Here is a 20,131-nt window from a genome sequence, read left to right on the forward strand (position 1 = left end):
TGTCGTGCAGTCATCAAGGGTACACGAGTGGATGTTCGGCTCCGAAAGCCCATATCGAAGATGTTTCGTTGAATGGTTCGCACTCACACGTCATGGGATACACTGCTTTTTCGCCCCAAACCCCATCCCTTTGATAGATGGGCGGTTCTTACCCCCGCAGTGATTCTTTCCAGACAGTAAGTGATTTGTACAGCAAGTTTGATTGAATTCTGTCAAGCGACTAAGGAAGAGATGTGGAACATGCATACATATAGATATACATTCATACATATTTACATGCATCCATTTTTAACATTTATATGTATTCTAAAGTTACTGGAAGTGTAATAGTTGGCAATACATCTGGCAACAGTGTATAGTGCCGTGGAAACAGCCACTGTTTGAGCGAGGATGGTTGATTCAGGCTTCTGTTCAAGGCGTTGGGTGCATACTATCAGTTCCTCAGCAGTCGTGGAATCAGTACTGCTCCATCAGCAATTACAGTATTTGTTCAAGGAGACTCTCGTACGATGGCAGTTGGCAGGAACTCAAAGGTGTGGTGTGGCATCGACCGTGTGACCCTTGGCTGTGGGCCACCATTGTTGTGACGAGCCGGCCGCGGTGGTCTAGCGGTTCTAGGCGCTCAGTCCGGAACCGCGCGACTGCTACGGTCGCAGGTTCGAATCCTGCCCCGGGCGTGGATGTGTGTGATGTCCTTAGGTTAGTTAGGTTTAAGTAGTTCTAAGTTCTAGGGGACTGATGTCCACAGATGTTAAGTCCCATAGTGCTCAGAGCCATTTGAACCATTTTTTGTTGTGACGATGGCAATAGATGCTGTGCACAATAATGCACACCAGTGCAGTTGCCTTAAATGGTTGCATTACATAGTGGCAATAAGTCATATGCTAACACGGTATGACTGGCCAACTACTGTATGTGCGGGCCAGTGGTGACAGGTGTTTTCAGGTGGGCAGCAGCGAGCAACTGCATAGTGGTGAGGTGGCATGGTCCTCAGATCTAGAATCTCATCAAAGGATGCTGCATGAGCAGTGGCTGGACATGAACCTGTGATGGCAGAGTGTGTGTAAGCTGAAGTTTGTCAGCATGTCAGAAGTGAGGTGCACTGGAACGTAGGCTCCAAACCAGAGATCCCCTGGAGATGTCCAGAGGTCAGTTGACGTCATTCTGGAGATGGCTCCAGCTGGCTGGCGCTAGTTGAGGTCCCAGCAGCATCAGGTTTATGAGTGGCGTATTGATCAGAAACTAGAGGAAGCAGCTGTTGGATGTAGTCCAGGCTGGGTACTCCACATTGCGCCGTTAGCTGGTGTGAATGATTGGTAGCAGTCAAAAGCAACCTACTGCTAGGTCTGACCTGTGAGTGTTTATGGTAGATTCGCTCAGCTTTGTTAGGACTGGGCTCCACCTCTGGTCTCATATGGACTGAGGTGGTGCAGTACTATGACAATGCATGACATAATCCAGCTTGCTACTGTGGTGGACTAAAGTCTTGCATCATGCCGCCTCAGAAACACTCTGGCCCTTGTAGCAGAATATCGCAGGCAACTAGCTGGTCCTTCTGGTCACAGGTTGTAGAATCTGCTTGGAAAGGTGTTGGTGCAACACTACTCCCCCCTATAGAAGATCTGGTCCTCTGAATCTCAGACTGCTGCTAAATCTGTGAATTATTGAAATATTACGTGGAACACTTTACATTTTTTCCATACTTATTTACACTTTTCCCACTAACTGCCTTTTCTCTTATTTCAGTCCAGTTCAAATCGCGTGGAGATGGGTACAGCCACCTCTGCTCAAAACCTAGCAGTGACCCACTCGGTCAAAATTTATCGGACTGGGAACTCAGCAGAATCGATGGCTCTTCACTGTAGACAAGGGTTGTACAAGTGAGAACCAGAACTGTGATTGTACCTAAAGACGAGATTCTTATCACCTTGAGTCGGTATTGGTATCTGCTGGAATACTGCTGAATATCTTGAAACACATGTTCTGTGCTAATGTGCCCCTTCCATCCAGACGTAAGCTCATACTGAGCGAGGTGGCACAGTGGTTAGCACAAAGGACTCGCATTCGGGAGGACGATAGATCAAACCCGTTTCTATTCAAATTTACTGTGATTTCCCTAAATCGCTTAAGGCAAATACTGGGATGGTTCCTTCGAAAGGGCACGGCCGCTTTCCTTCCCCATCCTTCCCTAACCCGAGTTTGTTCTCTGTCTTTAATGATCTCAATGTCGATGGAACCTTAAACACTAAATCCAGAGTGCAGAGTAAGGCAGGAGCTAAGATATTGTTCAGTAAGGTGAGGTTGCGAATGGGTAATACTTTGAAACGTTTGACAGGCAGATACGATTGTGGGTCTGGGAAATTCAGAGCTTTAGCCACTGTTGCAGTTGCCAGAAGCTGAAAAGCTGATCCCAGGATTTCGCATTCCGTACTGTTTAGCAGCAACCGTTTCCACTGCACCTTCAACTGTTCTTGTCCGCTCGGATCGCCCTTGCTCATGCAGTTCACGGCATCTGTAACTTTATGATATACAGATTATGCCCCATGAGGTCTCAGCCTCAGAAAATAAGGTTGTTTGGCAAGGATGTCCCATAGGCATAGCTCCAGATCTTTCCCTGCTAGTAACAGGTGAGATGAACTAGCAGTATGTGTGACTGTCTGGAACACTCAGGAAGTTCATATGGTAATCTACGATCTCTGATATCGCCACAGCTCGTCTACTGACTACTGAAACACCAAGTACTGCTTTTATTACGCCCTGCGATGAAATAAGTATGAGCCGATATTACTGCACATTAAACAATTCAGCTGCCAAAATGTAATCAACGCAACACTACATGTCAGTTTACTTCTCTTCCCCATATTCTGTCTAAATCTACGTCTCAAAATATTCGTAACCACACTCCAGTTACACTGTACGAAAAAAAATAAACGAGTAACAACACCTGGCAACTGTAGTGTAAAAAAACTACCCAATACAAATAATCGTACTCCAGACAAAAAATACACAGAACTCCTTAATCAGCCACACATCATATACTCCACATCTCCCCATGCTCCAAGACTTGACGCAATCTCACGAAATATACTACCAAAAACAAAACTCTTCATAAAAGAAATACATGTAGCAAAACCCTTAAAATTCGTAATACACTACCTTTCTTACATCAACCTAACGCTGAGTCATAGCATGTACAGTAATGTGTACGTAGTTTGTAAGAGTATGGCTTGTTCTAATGCCTGCATTGCTTTTTCTTACTACCGCCTCCTTTTTTTCGGACTGGAGCTGATACTGGCGGTAAAGAATCCGTCACATCCTGAAAGGTACAGATCACCTAATGTGCTATAGGTAGAAAATTGTAGCTTTACATTCACCAATGAGGTCATTTCAAATACTTTATACAGATCCTGATAACGTATGAATAACGTCTTCATCTTCTCTTTTGAGGTTTACAGACTCGTACTAACGTATCGCTGAATTTCACTACCCCAGATGTTCGTAAGGTTCGAGGGCCTTTGTCTTGGCTCTCTGTGCCTGCTCCCATACCTCCCACAACTTTCTCATGAAATTTTGCAGCTTCTCCACACTCTTCCTCACTTTAGGCTTGACTGTCCCGAACGATTATGGCATCTTCAGACTTTTTCATATGAGGAGATGCCTGTACTTTCATGGACCTTAGAATTATAAGCTGCAACCATGTGTGGCAACATTATATCCCAGTTGTTGTGATGGTTATTTACGTAGTGGCTTAATATCTTTCTTATTCTCTGATGCACTCACTCTGTTGTTCTATTCGTCTGTAGATGCTATGCACTTGTCTGTAAATTTGAAATGTGCAACAGATGACACAGCTTTTCCAAAATCGAATTCACCTAGCTTATACACCTAAAACATTAGTTTGGTGAATGGATTCTTCAACTCAACAACCATATTAATAGTAGATTACAACTTCGACTTTCTTACCAAACTAATAACACTGGAACTATGTCACACCGAAAATGAGATTCTGCATTTATTGCTCCCCGGTAGAATAATTTCTCTCTGCTTTATTCAATTGACACAAAGTGTAGGTAACCGGATATTCCATCGTGTGTGCTTCTTAACTTAATACACAACCAACTGCATGATTACTAATGCTGCACGACAATATTATCCCTTTCTCATAAATTGTAAAAACCAGCATCAGAGCAAATGTCAATAATCCTTTCACTTTTTCGAATGCTTATTCAACTCTGATGTTCACTGCGGTTTTAGTTTTTTTGTTTTTTTTATGACAAGTGAGTGAGAGGTCACGCTATTTTCACAAATTTTGGTACGATTTTATAGTAATTTGTTAACGCTAAAAATGACGCTGTAAATACTCACTCCGAGGCGGTGCCAGGTCTTGTATGTCCTTCACTAACATAGGATCCGTCTGTGGTTCATCACAACTGGCCAGATGCCTTAAATATTGCATTTCTTGTAACATGAAGTGACACATCCCTATACTTGGATTCAGGTTTCCTGTACGTAACCTGTTTAACGCTTCCCTTTAACTGTGTCACATGCTGCTCTATATCCTTAGCAAAAACAATTATATCACTCAATACACAATATGCTCCCTTGGTTTGAACCCTCATAAGACTCTGACCAATAAATGCTGAAACATGGCTAGTACATTTTTCAGTTCAAACAGCACACAACGATATTGATAGTGTCCTGCAAAAATTGTAAACGGCAGTTCTGACTGGGCCTCTGGTGCTGCTTCTAGACGATGGTAGGCACTCCACAGGTCCATAGTGGAAAAACACTTGCACTGCCCCAAATTGTCTAAGGTTTCTGTTATATTTAAGGATGTATACACGTCCACAACTGTACGATTATTAAGATAAAAACTAACCGGAGAATAAACGCGGGGTAACTGAACCGGTGATTCTGGCAAGATTAGCTAGGTTAACTGGAGAATAAATTTTGACAATGGCAGGAATAGTTCCAAAATTAGTGGTGAAAAGACTGTTTGTTAGAACGAGGAGGGAGAAGAAAAGGTGACATCACACAAATTATATGGAAGAATACAAAGTTTCCAAATTTATATAAAAGTTTCGCTGTATTACTACTTTTCGGTCTCACGCTTGAGAATGGAACACACGAATTAAATGTGAAAATATTTCCTAAGATAAAACTTTTTGCTTGTAATAGGCCTAATAGGCATTTGATATTGGTACTTTGTGAATTATATTCTGTCGTGTTATTTATGAAAATGAGGTAGATAAAAATGACCATTTTTGCCAAAAACAACCTCGCTTCTTTGACGGAAATTACAATTGCTGCAATATTAGAAAGGCCCATTTCGTTTTACCTGGCAGCCAATAACAAAGTAGACGTCAATAGAGAAAACACAACACTCTTGGGTACTATTCGTATTAACAGTTACTCATTATTATACAACGACATCTTGATTTTTCATATAGCATAACGCTTGACGATCTTTCTTTCGCAGAAAGGAAAGCACGTCATGTATAGCTGTAGCAAGATTAGAGAGAAAAAATGCTAGGACCTAAGGACTGAAGAAATGTGTACTGTCTTGCTTGTCTCTTATCTTTACCTGTTTTATGTTTCCTATATTTAATTTTATGTCACACAAAAGAGAAAGTTATTTTGCAATAGGCAATACAGAGTACAAATTTTCTGAAGAGTTCTTTTTCTCCTGATCAGAAATAATCGCACCCAGTATTAATTCCGATTTTTTAAAAGGGGGATAGGATGTCAAACCGGTCGACTGGGAGTGGGAGAGGCACCACAGGACATTTTAATTTCCAATTTCCTGAATATAGGTTTGATGGCTTCCATTACAAAATATACACGTCTGAATTCCGCAACGCGAAATACAATGACATACAATTGAAAAAAGCTGTGTAGAGGAGCGTGACACTGCACTTTGGCACACTTAAGATCAAATAACATGTCTTACATTTCGTCGAGCATATATGTTTTATATATCAAACTCTTCAGAAAGATGTGCGCTTCAAAATGAATATTTTTTGAAAAAACGATTTTTTAAATTTTGTTCGTCCTATCCCCAACGCTCGGGTGGGAGGGGGGAGGGGGAGCGCTACTATCAAGTTTTTGCCCCAGTTCGGAAATATCGTAGATCCGTGGCTGTCTGCCAACACATGTACGTAAACTCTTCACACACTTTAATGTGACGTCCGTCAATGTCCAAGTTTACTTCCCTCTTCTCTGCAAAATAGATATTCCGTCTTCTCAAAATTAATTTTCAAAACCTACTCTTTATACCATTCCGATAACTTCCTAAGCATCTACGATGTATTCTCTTCATCGTTCGCTGCAACGACTTGATTACCAGCATCGAAAATTATATAGATACACTTGTTCTCTATTTCAATCCCCATGCTCATGCATTTTATACAGCGTAGACCGAGTGCCTTCAGCACATACATCTTTAAGAGCGTGGGAAACAGACAAAAATCTTATTTCAGTCCTTTAGTTATTCTGAAGGTTTCCTTGGAAATTTATCCCTCACTTTAAAGACACATTCTGACGACTTGTAGAGGTTACGGTACATCTTGTATAAATTTTATCAAGAAGACCAAATGGTTGCTTAGATTTCTTTCCAGTCTGTTCTCCATGATCTGTCTTAGGGTAAAGATATAGCTGAACTGCCTCTTCTAAAACCAATTTGTTCCTCCACTTCATTGACAACCTTCTCCATTCCTGATTCTAAAGTCCTTCAATACAGCCTCCTAATTGAACGTGTGACACTTACGTCACATTACTACACACCTTCTTACTTCCTTTTTTACGTATGAGGCTCACATATGCTAAGTCCCACTCTGCTGGAATTTCCTCCCCGTACCGTATGCATTTATTGAATATCTTGTTTAGGTGTTCATACAGAATGCTTGTGCCATACCTCACTAATTGTATTGGTACATTTACAGGTCCTGGTGATTTCATCTTCTCCCAAAACCTCTAAATTGGCGACCAACAAATCCGGTAGACAAGTCCATGTCTTCAGTCGCAAAATTATCTATTCCGACAGTTACCACTTGTTCACCGTCTCTCTTCCGTAGTCATAAAATCCGACGGTCATCTATAGCAGTTTTTCCATACCTCTGGTATTTCATCGCGCTGGTTGGTCCTGAGTGGCCTTACATGTATCTTAATTGGTCCATTATTCAGGAACCTTGAGGCAGTGTGGTACTGGGGACAGTTTTCCTCACATGAAACAATGGCCTACCGAGTTCTGCTATATGTTGCCCAAGATCAACTGTAGCGTGATGTTTATATAGGAAGTCTAACCCTAAAATCGCGCGGTAGCCACCACCTATATGAAGCAAAATTTCCATACATTCCCTGAAATGCTTTGCTTCCACTTGTAAACTCAATATCGCCGATCCCAACAACAGCACATTATTCTCCAATCCGCGTAACTTATACCATGGTTGGCTAAACCGCTTCTTTCCCATGATGTCCACATTTGTCACAGACACGTTTGCACCTGTGTCTAACAAAAATTTGTGTCCTTTTCCACCCGGTAAGTAATTCCGCGAAATTCCGCTTCTGCAGATGTTTCAGCAGTGCCAAAATTTACTGGGAACACCGTTCAGCAGGCCTGGGGCCTCCATTGCCGTGCAAAGGCCCAACGCACGCTGCAAGCAACACAGGCAGAGCAGACGCTGTGCGACTTTTGTGAAGCACGCCTTCAGATGAGGCACCGCATCCAGTTGTCCGAACCGCAAATTTTTCTTCTATCTGTACCCACCTGCGTCGTACCCTCCGGACACGATGATTCGGAGCGGTAGCTAGCAGGCCAGTTGCACTGCGTGAGCGCAAAGACGCGCAGTCCGGCAGGCTGATCTGCAATCTTCCTCAAACGATTGTAAAGAAACTATTCGGGAAAAAACTTTATTATAACTCATCTCATAGCTTAATTCGTCATCTTCGTGACGAACTGCTTATCATTTTGATAATGGTCACAGTTATTTTGATATTTCAAGATTAGGTATAGTAGAAAAAATTCTTAAAGTTAGCATTGAAAAATAAGGATAGCTATTAATTTGCGATTTGTACATGTTAGGTCATATGTTCACGTGTATGAAATGTAGTTAACACATTGTTCTGTTCTTTACACTTTGAATGATATAGCTATCTGTCTCCAATCTCGAAAAAATGGACTGAATGTAAAGCGCTCCATTCCGAACGTGCATGCCAGCGAAAATACCAGAATGAAATATTCATAAATCCCTCGTATTTCGTAAACGGTGTGAGATATAGACAAGATTTTGACAAATGATAGCACACAAACAGCAGAGCATTTTGCCATATGATTAATACGTGAAACTTCGGTGTCTATGGCAGTATTCAAGCAAGTACAGATTTTACAATTTATGTGCATCTTCACAATAAACATTTAATATTGACGATGTTGAGTTCCTCACTTTAGTATTAGCCTCTTTTTATAGATCCATTGAACAGAACCTTCTGGTGAATTATAGCGCTCGTTAAATGTCTCTGGTAAGAAAAGCTTCACTCTAATTCTACACCTACTTGGAACAGGCGACAAAACCTGGTTTATATACAGTGGTCCTGTTTCCTCCTCCTCGATCACTTGACCTAATGTTTTCAGTCCTCAAGTGATAATGCAATACACATGTAGCTATCACAGTTCTCTCTACAGTCTCCAGTTTACATTCAAAAATCCGTTTAAGCACATGATTTTTTAAACACATGAAATCTGTATCTCAATATACCAAATCCACACTCCACAGTTTGACGAGTACGAGAAAGTCTATGGGTAAAGGCTTTATTTTTATTATTAGCAGTAACTTTGCATTTAGGTTAGGGCCACATTAAGTTCTTTAACAACAGAAATGCCTCATCACCTACGAAAATGTAAAGTCTCCTGATTTCCGAGCAGAGTCGGAATCCAAGTCTAGCTGCACAGACAGACTCGCAGTGAATTTTGCAGGGCGCTCGATGCATCGCGAGCGCTGAGCCACTACTGACGGCTCGGCGGTCGGCGAAGCCTATATAAGACAAGTGTCTGGCGCAGCTGTTAGATCCGTTACTGCCGCTACAGTGGCAGGTTATCAAGATTTAAGTAAGTCTTAACGTCGTGTTATAGTCGGTGCACGAGCGATGGGACACAGCATCTGCGAAGTTACGAAGATGTGGGGATTTTCCTGTACGACCATCTAACAAGTGTACCGTGAATATCAGGATCCGGTAAAACATCAAATCTCCGACATCGCTACCGCTGGAAGAAGATCCTGGAAGAACGGGTCAGACGACGACTGAAGAAAATCGTTCAACGTTACAGAAGTGCAACACTTCCGCAAATTGCTGCAGGTTTCAATGCTGGGCGATCAACAAGTGTCAGCGTGCAAACTATTCAACGAAACATCATCGACATGGGCTTTCGGAACCGAAAGCCCACTCGTGTACCCTTGATGATAGCAAGACACAAAGTTGTACATCTCGCCTGAGTCTGTCAACACCGGCATTGAACTGTTGATGACTGGAAATATGTTGCCTGGTCAGACGAATTTCGTTTCAAATTGTATCGAGCGGATGGACTTAGGCGGATCTGGAGACAACCTCATGAATCAATGTACCCTGCATGTCAGCAAGGGACTGCCCAAGCTGGTGGAGGCTCTTTAATGGTGTGGGGCTTTCGCAGTTGGACTGATATGGGACACCTGATACGTCTAGATACGACTCTGACAGGCGACACGTATGTAAGCATCCTGCCTGGTCACCTGCATCCATTCATGTCCATTGTGCATTCCGATTGACTTCGGCAATTCCAGCAAGACAGTATGACACCCCACACGTCCAGAATTGCTACAGAGTTGTTCCAGAAACACTCTTACGAGTTTAAACACTTCCGCTGGCCACCAAACTCCACGGACATGAACATTATTGAGCATATCTGGGATGCCTTGCAACGTGCTGTTCAGAAGAGATCTCTTCCCCCTCGTACTGTTACGGATTTATGGACAGCCCTGCAGGATTCATGGCGTCAATTCCATCCAGCACTAATTCAGACATTAGTCGTGTACATGCCATGCCGTGTTCGGGGGGGGCCCTACATGACGTTAGGAAGTCTGTCATAGTATAACATCATCCACTGTAATGGTGACAACTTCGAAAATCGACAGATTAGATCATATTTGATTACTCTGCCGATGAGACAGAGGACTTTAGCTCTTTCTTCTAGCAACTCCTGAGATGCATAACCGCTAGAGGCATCTAATATAGGGCATGAAGTGGCGTCTTCTTCAGTCCATGCTGGTCCTCCCCACCACAGATTGTTTTCTTGCGGGTCCGCAGGAGACACTCCTCGCGAAGTCAGATCAACTAGGTTTTCCATTGTAGATACGTGGCTCCGTACCGCAGCTGCTGTGTGTCCTGTATCTCGGAAACACGGTACCCCATGAACGTCTTCCACCGCGTGGGTGGAGCTGCGAACCATGCCAACACAGTGGATGAGTCAGTCCACACAGGTAAGTTCGTTCGATGTTTATACCCAGGGCGCGAACAAAGTGCTGCAGTAGTCGCGAAAGCAAGAGAGCCCCACAGAGTTCCAAGCGAGACAACGACAGCTTTTTCAGGGAAGCCACTCGTGTTTTGGAGCGCATTAGTTTGGCACATGTCACTCCATACTGATTAGTTGATCGTACGAGGGTCACTCCAAATGAAATGCACACTATTTTTGTAAAAATACAGTTTTCATTATGCATATGTGTAAGTCTAACAGTCTGTAGATACATCCTTCCCGCTTGTTTTCAAACTTAGTTCAACCTGTTCCCATGAGTGTCGCCGTCACAGCATGTCTTCAAGATGGCTGCTACACTTGACGTTCGTCAGATGCAACGTGCTGTCAGAGAATTCCTGTGCTGTGAAAACGAGACAGTGGGAATCATCCTCAAGAGGTTGAAAAGGGTGTATGGAGACGCCGCTGTCGATCGCAGTACAGTTAGTTGGTGGGCAAGCAGGTTACGTGATGAAAGCGGGTACGGCAATATTGAGGATTGTCCTCGCAGCGGCAGGCCTCGTACTGCACACACTCCAGACAATGTGCAGAGAGTCAACGAATTGGTGGCTGCTGACAGACGCATCACAGTGAACGAATTGTCACGCTACGTTGGGATAGGGGAAGGAAGTGTTTGCAGAATACTGAAAGTGTTGGCGTTGAAAAAGGTTTGTGCTAGATGGGTCCCCAGGATGTTGACAGTGGCTCACAGAGAAACAAGAAAAACGATATGCAGCGAACTTTTGGAACAGTATGACAGTGGTAGAGATTAATTTCTTGGAAGAATTGTGACAGGTGATGAAACATGGCTCCATCATTTTTCACCAGGCACGAAGAGGCAATCAATGGAGTGGCATCATGCAAATTGACCCAAGAAAAAAAATTCAAAACCACACCTTCTGCTGGAAAAGTTATGGCTACGGTGTTTTTCGATTCCGAAGGACTCTTGCTTGTGGACATCATGCCAAGTGGAACCACCATAAATTCTGATGCATATGTGACGATACTGAAGAAACTTCAAGCACGACTGAGGCGTGTTCGACCAAATCGGCAAAAGCAGCATGTTTTGCTGTTGCACGACAATGCACGGCTACATGTCGGTCAAAAAACCATGGAAGCGATCACAAAACTCGGATCGACAACACTGAAACAACTGCCTTACAGTCCTGACCTGGCTCCATGTGACTATCATCACTCTGGGAAACTGAAAGACTCTCTTTGTGGAACAAGGTTTGAAGATGATGACTCCCCTGTGCACGCTGCCAAACAGTGGCTCCAACAGGTTGGTCCAGAATTTGATCGTGCGGGTATACAGGCGCTGGTTCCAAGATGGCCTAAGGCAGTTGAGAGGGATGGAAGTTATGTGGGGAAATGAAAATATTGTTCCTAATGAATGTATCTATACACTGTAAAACTTTCAAACATGTAGAACAAAAGATGGATTTAAAAAAATGGTCTGCATTTCTTTTGGAGTGACCCTCGTACATAGATTCAACAGCCAAAGGCCTTCTCTGAAGCGACGCAGAACCCGTGCAGTTGTATACTGGCAGATATCCCTCCTGCAATGACTCTACGATCGAACGAATGTTGTCTGTCATACGAATTCAGATATATAGTGCCTGCCACAAGCGGTAAAACTGTGGGAGCAAGGGCTCATCTCACGTCAACTAATGCTGCCATGGACGTTTCAAAAATGTCTTGAATGTGATCACGATGTGACTAATTAATCCCAATGGATCAAAAACGGATGACGAGACAGGCAATACAGTGCGTTTTGTGAAGCTGTAAACATTATCCGCTAGTATGACAGTGTTCACAAATTGAAACTGATCAGCAGCTGGATGCCAGAGTAAACCGTAAGTTTTAACATCCTCGTTGTTATCAAGCCGTAGAAGTAGTTGTGTTTCTCGCCACTCTCAGGGGAAATTTTCAAGTAGTTCTGCACTGTTGCTGCATCATTTCCATAATGAGAACCCACATTTCTTCAATAGCTTTGTGAGATCTTGCTGGACGTTGATTGCAACCTCTACCATATCGCAGTGTGAGATACAATCATCCAGATAGCAATCAGTAGCAGGAATGTTTGCTGTCTCGCACAGCTCACCCTCTTCATGAGCCAATTGTAACAGACGCCGTACTGCAACAAAGGGTGCAAAGTCATTCCGTACATTGCTGTCTTTAATTGGTATTCCTGTAGTGGTGCAGATCTATCACTCCTCCACAACATTGGTTGGTAAGCCTGCCGTGGCATTTAATATGGAATGGCAGCTGTCGTGACTACTGGTTCCATATACCCTAAGTCTTTATACTCCCTCATAAATTCTCTGTAGCTTTCCATTAGCTTCAGTTGTCTCGCTAGTTTCTGTTCTGTCTGAGTGAAGATTTTTGATGCAGTGTGTTAAGAATTACCTAATTAACTCGGCCCTTCGCGAAGCGGAAAACGAACATCGAATCTGCCTGTGGAATCTTTAGTTGTATGTGCCGCGAAGTGTGCTTCTCATTGCTCTTTTCTTTCGTCATTACAGCACGATTTTATTCTTCTATCTCCCAAAATTTCTTCAAGAATGTTTGAACGTCAGTGTCAGTTTTTGCAAAGCATGACACGACCGGCCGCCTTGACGAAATGTTGTACTCTACCGTTTGATACTGTCCTGACATGGCCCAACCTAGTTCTGTTTCTTGAAGCACAGGATGATGAGTTTCTATGGAGATAGTCTTTGTCCTTCGAATTTATGGACAAACTTCTGCTGCTACCAACAAGTCCATCTTACCAGGTGGCCAAAATTCTGGATCAGTGCATTGAACACTCGGCAAGTCCCACGTATTGGGATCAGTTGTTTGCTCCGGTAAGACGTCAGTTACCTCCGGCAAAACTAAACATTCGACACATAACATGAAGTTGTTTTTACAGGAGCCAAAATGAACAGAGACGCGGTGTTTTGTTTCTGATAGGATTTCACCTATTCCTTGAATCAGCACTCTGTTGTACCATCTTTGAAGTCTGAGGCGTTTTGCACATGCTTCCTATATAAATCATGACTGCGACCCAGACTGTAAGAGAGCACAAGTTTGCCATTTGACACAGCTATCTTGCAACCTTATTCTCGCTGTCGCAAGCAGCACTCGTTTGCCAAGGCTGACTTTCAATGAGCAATAACTAGATGTACTTGACGGATGTATGACATGGTGATTGGGTTGCATTCCACTTGGACAGTCCTTCATTGTTCCAACTTGTGTGTGTTGTATTTCTGCGTGTATCAACGTGTCATGTCGCGTTCGACTAGCATGACAACAAACAGATTTGCAATTAGAAGCACTATGATCGCCCTTCAGGGGGCCTGCCTGAGTTTTCTGCACTTGTGCATGAGGCAGGTTGCACATGACACATGCAGTAGTAGTAGCGACGTAGGTTTGTCTCGAATGCCAAAAGTGCTTGGCGATGGTGTTCTGCTGTTTGTTTCCCTATGTGGTATGCCGTGGTGGTACTGTAGCCTTGACGATTTCCAATTATTTGTGTTTATTTTCGAGGAAAGTATACGTCTCTTTGAATGTCGGAAAGCTATTGGAGCTCAGACTGGTTTTAAATTCTGTTCGTATAGACTGGTCAACCTTTTCTATAAGGAGCTGTGACGTAATTATGTCTTGCAAGGACACACCTAGTTGTAATGCCATCAGCGCATGCACATTGCTTGCAGCCTCGTTAGTTAGTGCACAAAGTTCGCTTGCACATGCCCTTGTCATTGACGGCAGCGTTAACAGTTTCTTCAGATGTGCTGACACAATCAATCGAGGGTTATTGTATCAGTTGCAAACCACGTAAAAAGCTACGGTAAAATTGGTGCTAGATCAGGAAGATGAGCAATTACATTGTTAGCTTCACCTGTTAATTAACTAAGCAATGTCCTCTAATCCCTCATTATGTACCATGAGAGCCACAAATGTGTCATAAAAATGCCTGAACAGCGTTACATCACTATTAAAAGATGGCAGTTCTATTGAGGGCCTCTTGATGCTAGGTTTTGATGCACTCGAGGCAAATCCAGCATCTGACATACCTTGTCAGCTGCGTTGGCATGATTCATCTACATTGCTCTCAGTTTTCTCGAAACCGCGAAGACCAAATTTTCGAAGTTTTCCCTGTCGTCAGCATGTACATCTACGTTTTCAAATAATTCGAGCTGTGACTGCGCGTCTTCATACTTCTCCACGATCCATGGCAGCTGTTCTAGCCTGACAATAATATCCAAAGTGTCCGATTTCCCTGTTACGTCAAATTCGTTTCCAAACTTTAACAACTGCGTGAGGCTTGCTTCGCCACCGAGCGTGTAGTAACAAGTTTCTTTCTTAACACTTCATCTATCATGGAAGACTAGCAGTGGCCTGTGAGGGCAGAAGCAGCAGTTAGGATGCGTGGGAATTTACAGGAAGCAGGATAACCAGACCAGGTACTTAGTTTATCTATGCATCGTGTCGATACCGCTGGCTGCGTCTCCGTGCTGCTCCGCTGAAGCTCGCCGCTGCCGTTCCACCCACGGATGGTTGCCGCTGCACGCTACTTCGTCGAATCCATCACAATCCGACACGGATGGGCCAAAATGTTACCGTCCACAGAAGGAAATTTGAATCGTCAGTGTTACCGGAGGGCCAGGAATTTAAATGACTGTGTAATGGTTCGGGTCCATTCGGATTGCAAAGAATGACATGCGTAGAATAGCACTTATTATTGAAAACAGTCACACAAAAAGAAAACATAAATATTCGCCCTTTAGCATACGAGGCACACGGACCCCTACCTACGCCCGCCACCCTACCGAGTGTCCATTCACAACTGCTCTCCCTCTCGCCGTGGTGTGTCCTGTTAGCCACCCTTCGAAGGATGACTTCCTGGCCATTGGCCCTCAGGTATAAACAACTCGATAGAGGGCAGCACTTTCCAGTAACTCAGGCTAATGTGGCGACCGAAGAACAACAATCACGAAGTATGTGGCCTCATCGCCAACAACAGTAACATTTGACGTCAGCAGAGAGAATACCTTTTTTGTAACTGACTCGGGTCTTCTAAATCTGTTGCCGTTCCTATGGCTCCGACCAAACCTTTACGAAATTCTGCACGCACGTTCCCGATAGTACTCACAATTATTTTGTCTCCTTTAACGCTGCAATAAGCCTTTCATTAACATTTCGAACGAGAGAATTTCTTAACTCTTCATGATAAATTACATACGCTTTTGTATCTAGTGCTAAACTTAACATAGCCATATGTAACAACTGCCCCTCTAACCACCAACTGAGCTTTACGGCAGTGAACAGGTTATTCACAAATGCTAATACATCCTCTTCTGCTTCACTGGAAACAGAAGAAACTAGGACAACAACACTAGTATGTGGGATGGGTACTGACAAACTGGACGAGGCCCTATCTTCATTCAGTGCATCCTATTTCCTATGCAAGTCAATGTTATCTGCCCTCATTTGAGCTACTTGTTCTAGAAAGGACTCAGCCATCGCCAGAGTGGTAATACTTTCCCCTGGTTTACTGATTGGAAAGACTGTGCCTATGACAAAAAATACACTAGAAAAATTACCATAGTAAAGGACTTACTACTTACAATGCCGTTACACCTATATTAAGACTACTTGATCCTGACACCTGAGTGTCCACCACGTACATTAGCTGGTGCACTGACCCAGCCTCCTGCATTTGAAACAGATCAATGCCCCAGCAAATTATATTGTGAGCTAATTTGGCGCATACCAGCATACGATTCTTTAGTGTCCCCCTCAGCTCCCTCACATCATCACCCAAGTCCACTTTCACGAATCGAACTTTGAGCCCCATTCTACAACCAACTAATCAAACATTTTTAACTAGTGGGACATAAAAGAGACAGAACAGTTTTTAGATACTCACCACGTTCCAAAGACGGTGCTGTACGCTGACCGATGACGTTGCTCGACGTCCTGATTGCTTCTGAGGCCAGTGTAATAGCTGGCAACAGTTCTGGCGGCAGTATATTAATGCTGCAGTTGCGGGCACTATTTAAGCCAGGATGGTCGATCTGTAATGGCGTGCAGAGAGTAGCGTACGTACTACTAGTTCCTCGGCCGTCGTGAAATCAGAAATGCTGGCTCAGCAGTTACGAACTTTATTCACTGAGACTCTCGTACAATGATAGTTATGGTGACTCGAAGGTGTGGTGGTCAGGCATCGACCCTACGGCCCTTGGTAAGGGAAGAGTTGTTGTGACGACGGCAGTACATGCTCCACTCAGCGAAGCATAGAGGTGCAAAGGCCTTATGCAGTAACCATTACGCCCTGACGCTGCATCAGATGCTGACACAACACTGTCGGCCCAGCACTGGACATGTGGGCCAGTAGTGACAGGCACTGGCAGGTGAGGTACAGCGCAGGGCAGCAGCGTAGAGGCCGAGTGGCATAGCAACCACGAGTTTGGCAGCTGAGTGAAGGGTGCAGCATGCAGCATCAGAATGCTTGTACACTGAGCAGACAGCACCTCAGCAGCAGGTAAGGAGCGAGGCATGCTGGTCATAGGCTCTGAACCAGAGATACCCTGGAATGGCCATGTGCAGTTGGCATCACCTTGGAGGTGCTCTCAGCTGGATAGCTTTAGTTCACATTCCACAAGCATAAAGTCTAGGAGTGGCCTGAAGACAGCAGCTAGCGGAAGCAGTGGCTGCATCTAGTCAAGGAAGGTTGATTCATATCAGGCCGTCAGCTGGCATGAAGAACGTCTCGGTTTCAGTAACAGTTGAAGAGAGCCTACTGCTAGATCTGGGCTGCAAGTATTTATGACCGATATGCTCAGCTTTGTTATGACTGTACCCCGTCTCTAACCCGTCTCTGGTCACCTCTGGAGGCAGGCGGCGCAGCGTCAGGCCAAGGCATGAGGTAGGTTAGTACGCTTGCACCATGGATTCTCAGCAATATCCCAGCCCTGGCGGGATTTCACTGGCAGCCAGCTGACTCTCATGGCCATGGATTTTGAAGTCTGCTCGGAAGGGTGTTGGCGGAAGAAAAGTATCTGCAGCCAGGAGGCATACATTTCAATTGGTCCGGTTTCAGCACAATCTGTTGTGACCAGTACTGGCTCAAGAAATACTCATTGAATCTCAAATGCTTGGAAATCCGTGGTTCAAAAAAATGGTTCAAATGGCTCTGAGCACTATGGGACTTAACTTCTGAGGTCATCAGTCCCCTAGAACTTAGAACTACTTAAACCTAACTAACCTAAGGACATCACACACACCCATGCCCGAGGCAGGATTCGAACCTGCGACCGTAGCGGTCGCTCGGTTCCACACTGTAGCGCCTAGAACCGCATGGCCACTCCGGCCGACATCCGTGGTTCATTGGATCATTCAAGGTACCAGCTATTTTAAGTTGGTCGTTGGATATGTTTCTGCTGTAAATTATGAGAGCTCGTTAATTCCGGTTTTCAGCAACACACTGTGCCAGTTGGAGTTGACTGCTTGCATTTTCTATGTCTTACCTTGTGGTGTGTAATAGGTCTGCTTATTCAACTGATTTTATGGAGGCCGCTAGTAGGGCTACATGAATAGTTCACTAAATGTTTTGTTGCTTCCACGTGGGAGGGTGGACAGTGGTATTGCACGCAGATGAATATGTACTACAAGCACCATTTGATGTAAAATCGCACCTCACCAGCCTAGGCACAGGGCCTAAGAACAAGACTGGAATTAGTCTGTCATGTGCAAGTCTCCTCTTCTGTGCACTACTACTGAAATCTACATCCGTTGGAACATGCTACTGCCTTCACCCCTTCGTTTCTGCAACAACTTCTACCCTCCCACATTCCCTTCTACCATCAACTTAACTATTTCTTGATATCTCAGAATATTTCTTGTCATCCACTCTTTTTGTGGCGTAAAACATAGGTTTCTTGTCCTCTTCGATTCGATTCAGAATCTCTCCATTATTTGTTCAATTTAATCTTCAGTGTTCTTCTGCAACATCACATTTAAAAAATTTTCTGTTCTCCATACTTTCAGAATACATTATTAAAACTCAAATTATATTAGATATTATTATTTGTCCTTTCCAGAAAACTTTTTCTTGCTATTACAAGTCTGCGTTTTATACTCACTTTCCTTCTGGTATTGTCAGTTATTTTACTGCTTATATAAAAGACCTTATCAATTACTTTTAGCGTCTCATTTCCTTATTCAGTTCCTCATCTTTTGCCTGACATCACTGGAATACATGCCAATACTCTTGTTTTTGTGCTTCCGCGATAATCTTAAAATCTTTTTTTCAAGGCACTATCTATTCCATTCAACAAATCATCCATGTCATTTGTCACTTTTCACAGAATTGTAATGTAATCAGCGAAAATTATTGTTTCATTTCTTCTCCACAAACTGTAGTTGCCTTACCATATTCTCCTTGGTATCCATTACTGCTTGTTCTACGTGCACTATAGATTACAACTCTGTCCGATTGGCTTTTCAGTTACTGCCTTCCTTTCATATCATTCAACTCTTGCAACTGCCGTCTGCTTTCTGTGCAAGCTGTAGATAACCTTTCTCTCCTTTTTTTATCCATTATAATTACGGAATTCCGAATAGTGTACTCCAGTCAACACTGTCAAAGGCTTGTTGAATTTTTATGTTTCTTGTATAATCAGTTAAGATTAATACCTGGTTTGTTACCCAAGGATTTACGGAAGAAGTTACCATTCTGATCAGGTTTTCGTGTCTCATACGTGCCCATTTACCTTCTATTGTATCTGTTCCCATCTTTCAGTTAGTCACTGCTTCCTTTGAAAATTTCAAAATTCTCTGGTTGTTTCAACTTATTCAGCGCTATCTCTTTAATTTACAAACATTTTTACAATTTCTTTAGTTTCAGTTTGCATTATCTAACTAATAAATTATGTTATGATCACATGTCTGCTACTGCTCGTGTTTTGCAATTTAATGCCTAGTTTTTAAATCTATGTCTTACCAATACGTATTTTAATCAAACCTCCCACTATCTCTTGGTGTCTTCCGCGTATATAACATTGCTCTATGATTCTAAAATTAAGTGTTTGCGGTGATTAATTTGCACTCTGTGCAAAATTCCACCACTCTTTTTCTCCTCTCATTCCTTTCCCCCGGATCAAATTCTCCCACGTTTCCTTCTGTGCCTTTTCTTAGTACCAAATTGTAACTGTCTGTAACAATTAAAATTTCGTCTCCCTTATTATCCTTTTTCTCGTCATACATTTTTTCAATCCCTCGATTATCTGCCGATCTAGTTTGCATGTATACATATACTACTGTGTTGTATAGAGGCCAAGTGTCTGCCTTGTCTATGATAATCTGATCACTATGCTGCTCATAGTACTTCCCCCGAACTTGTGTTTCCTGTATCAGATCTGCTCCCCCATTGTCTCTATTTGATTCTGTGTCTATAACTGTGTACTCACCTCTCTAGAAATCCAATACTTCATGACACCTCATTTCACTAATTTCCGTTGTATCTGACATAAACATATCGATTTTTCCTTTCAAATTCTCTAACCTACCATTAAAATTAACAGATCTAGCGTTTCACACCCCGGCCAGTAG

The sequence above is a fragment of the Schistocerca piceifrons genome, chromosome X (genome assembly GCF_021461385.2).
Source record: "Schistocerca piceifrons isolate TAMUIC-IGC-003096 chromosome X, iqSchPice1.1, whole genome shotgun sequence".
Taxonomy (NCBI): domain Eukaryota; kingdom Metazoa; phylum Arthropoda; class Insecta; order Orthoptera; family Acrididae; genus Schistocerca; species Schistocerca piceifrons.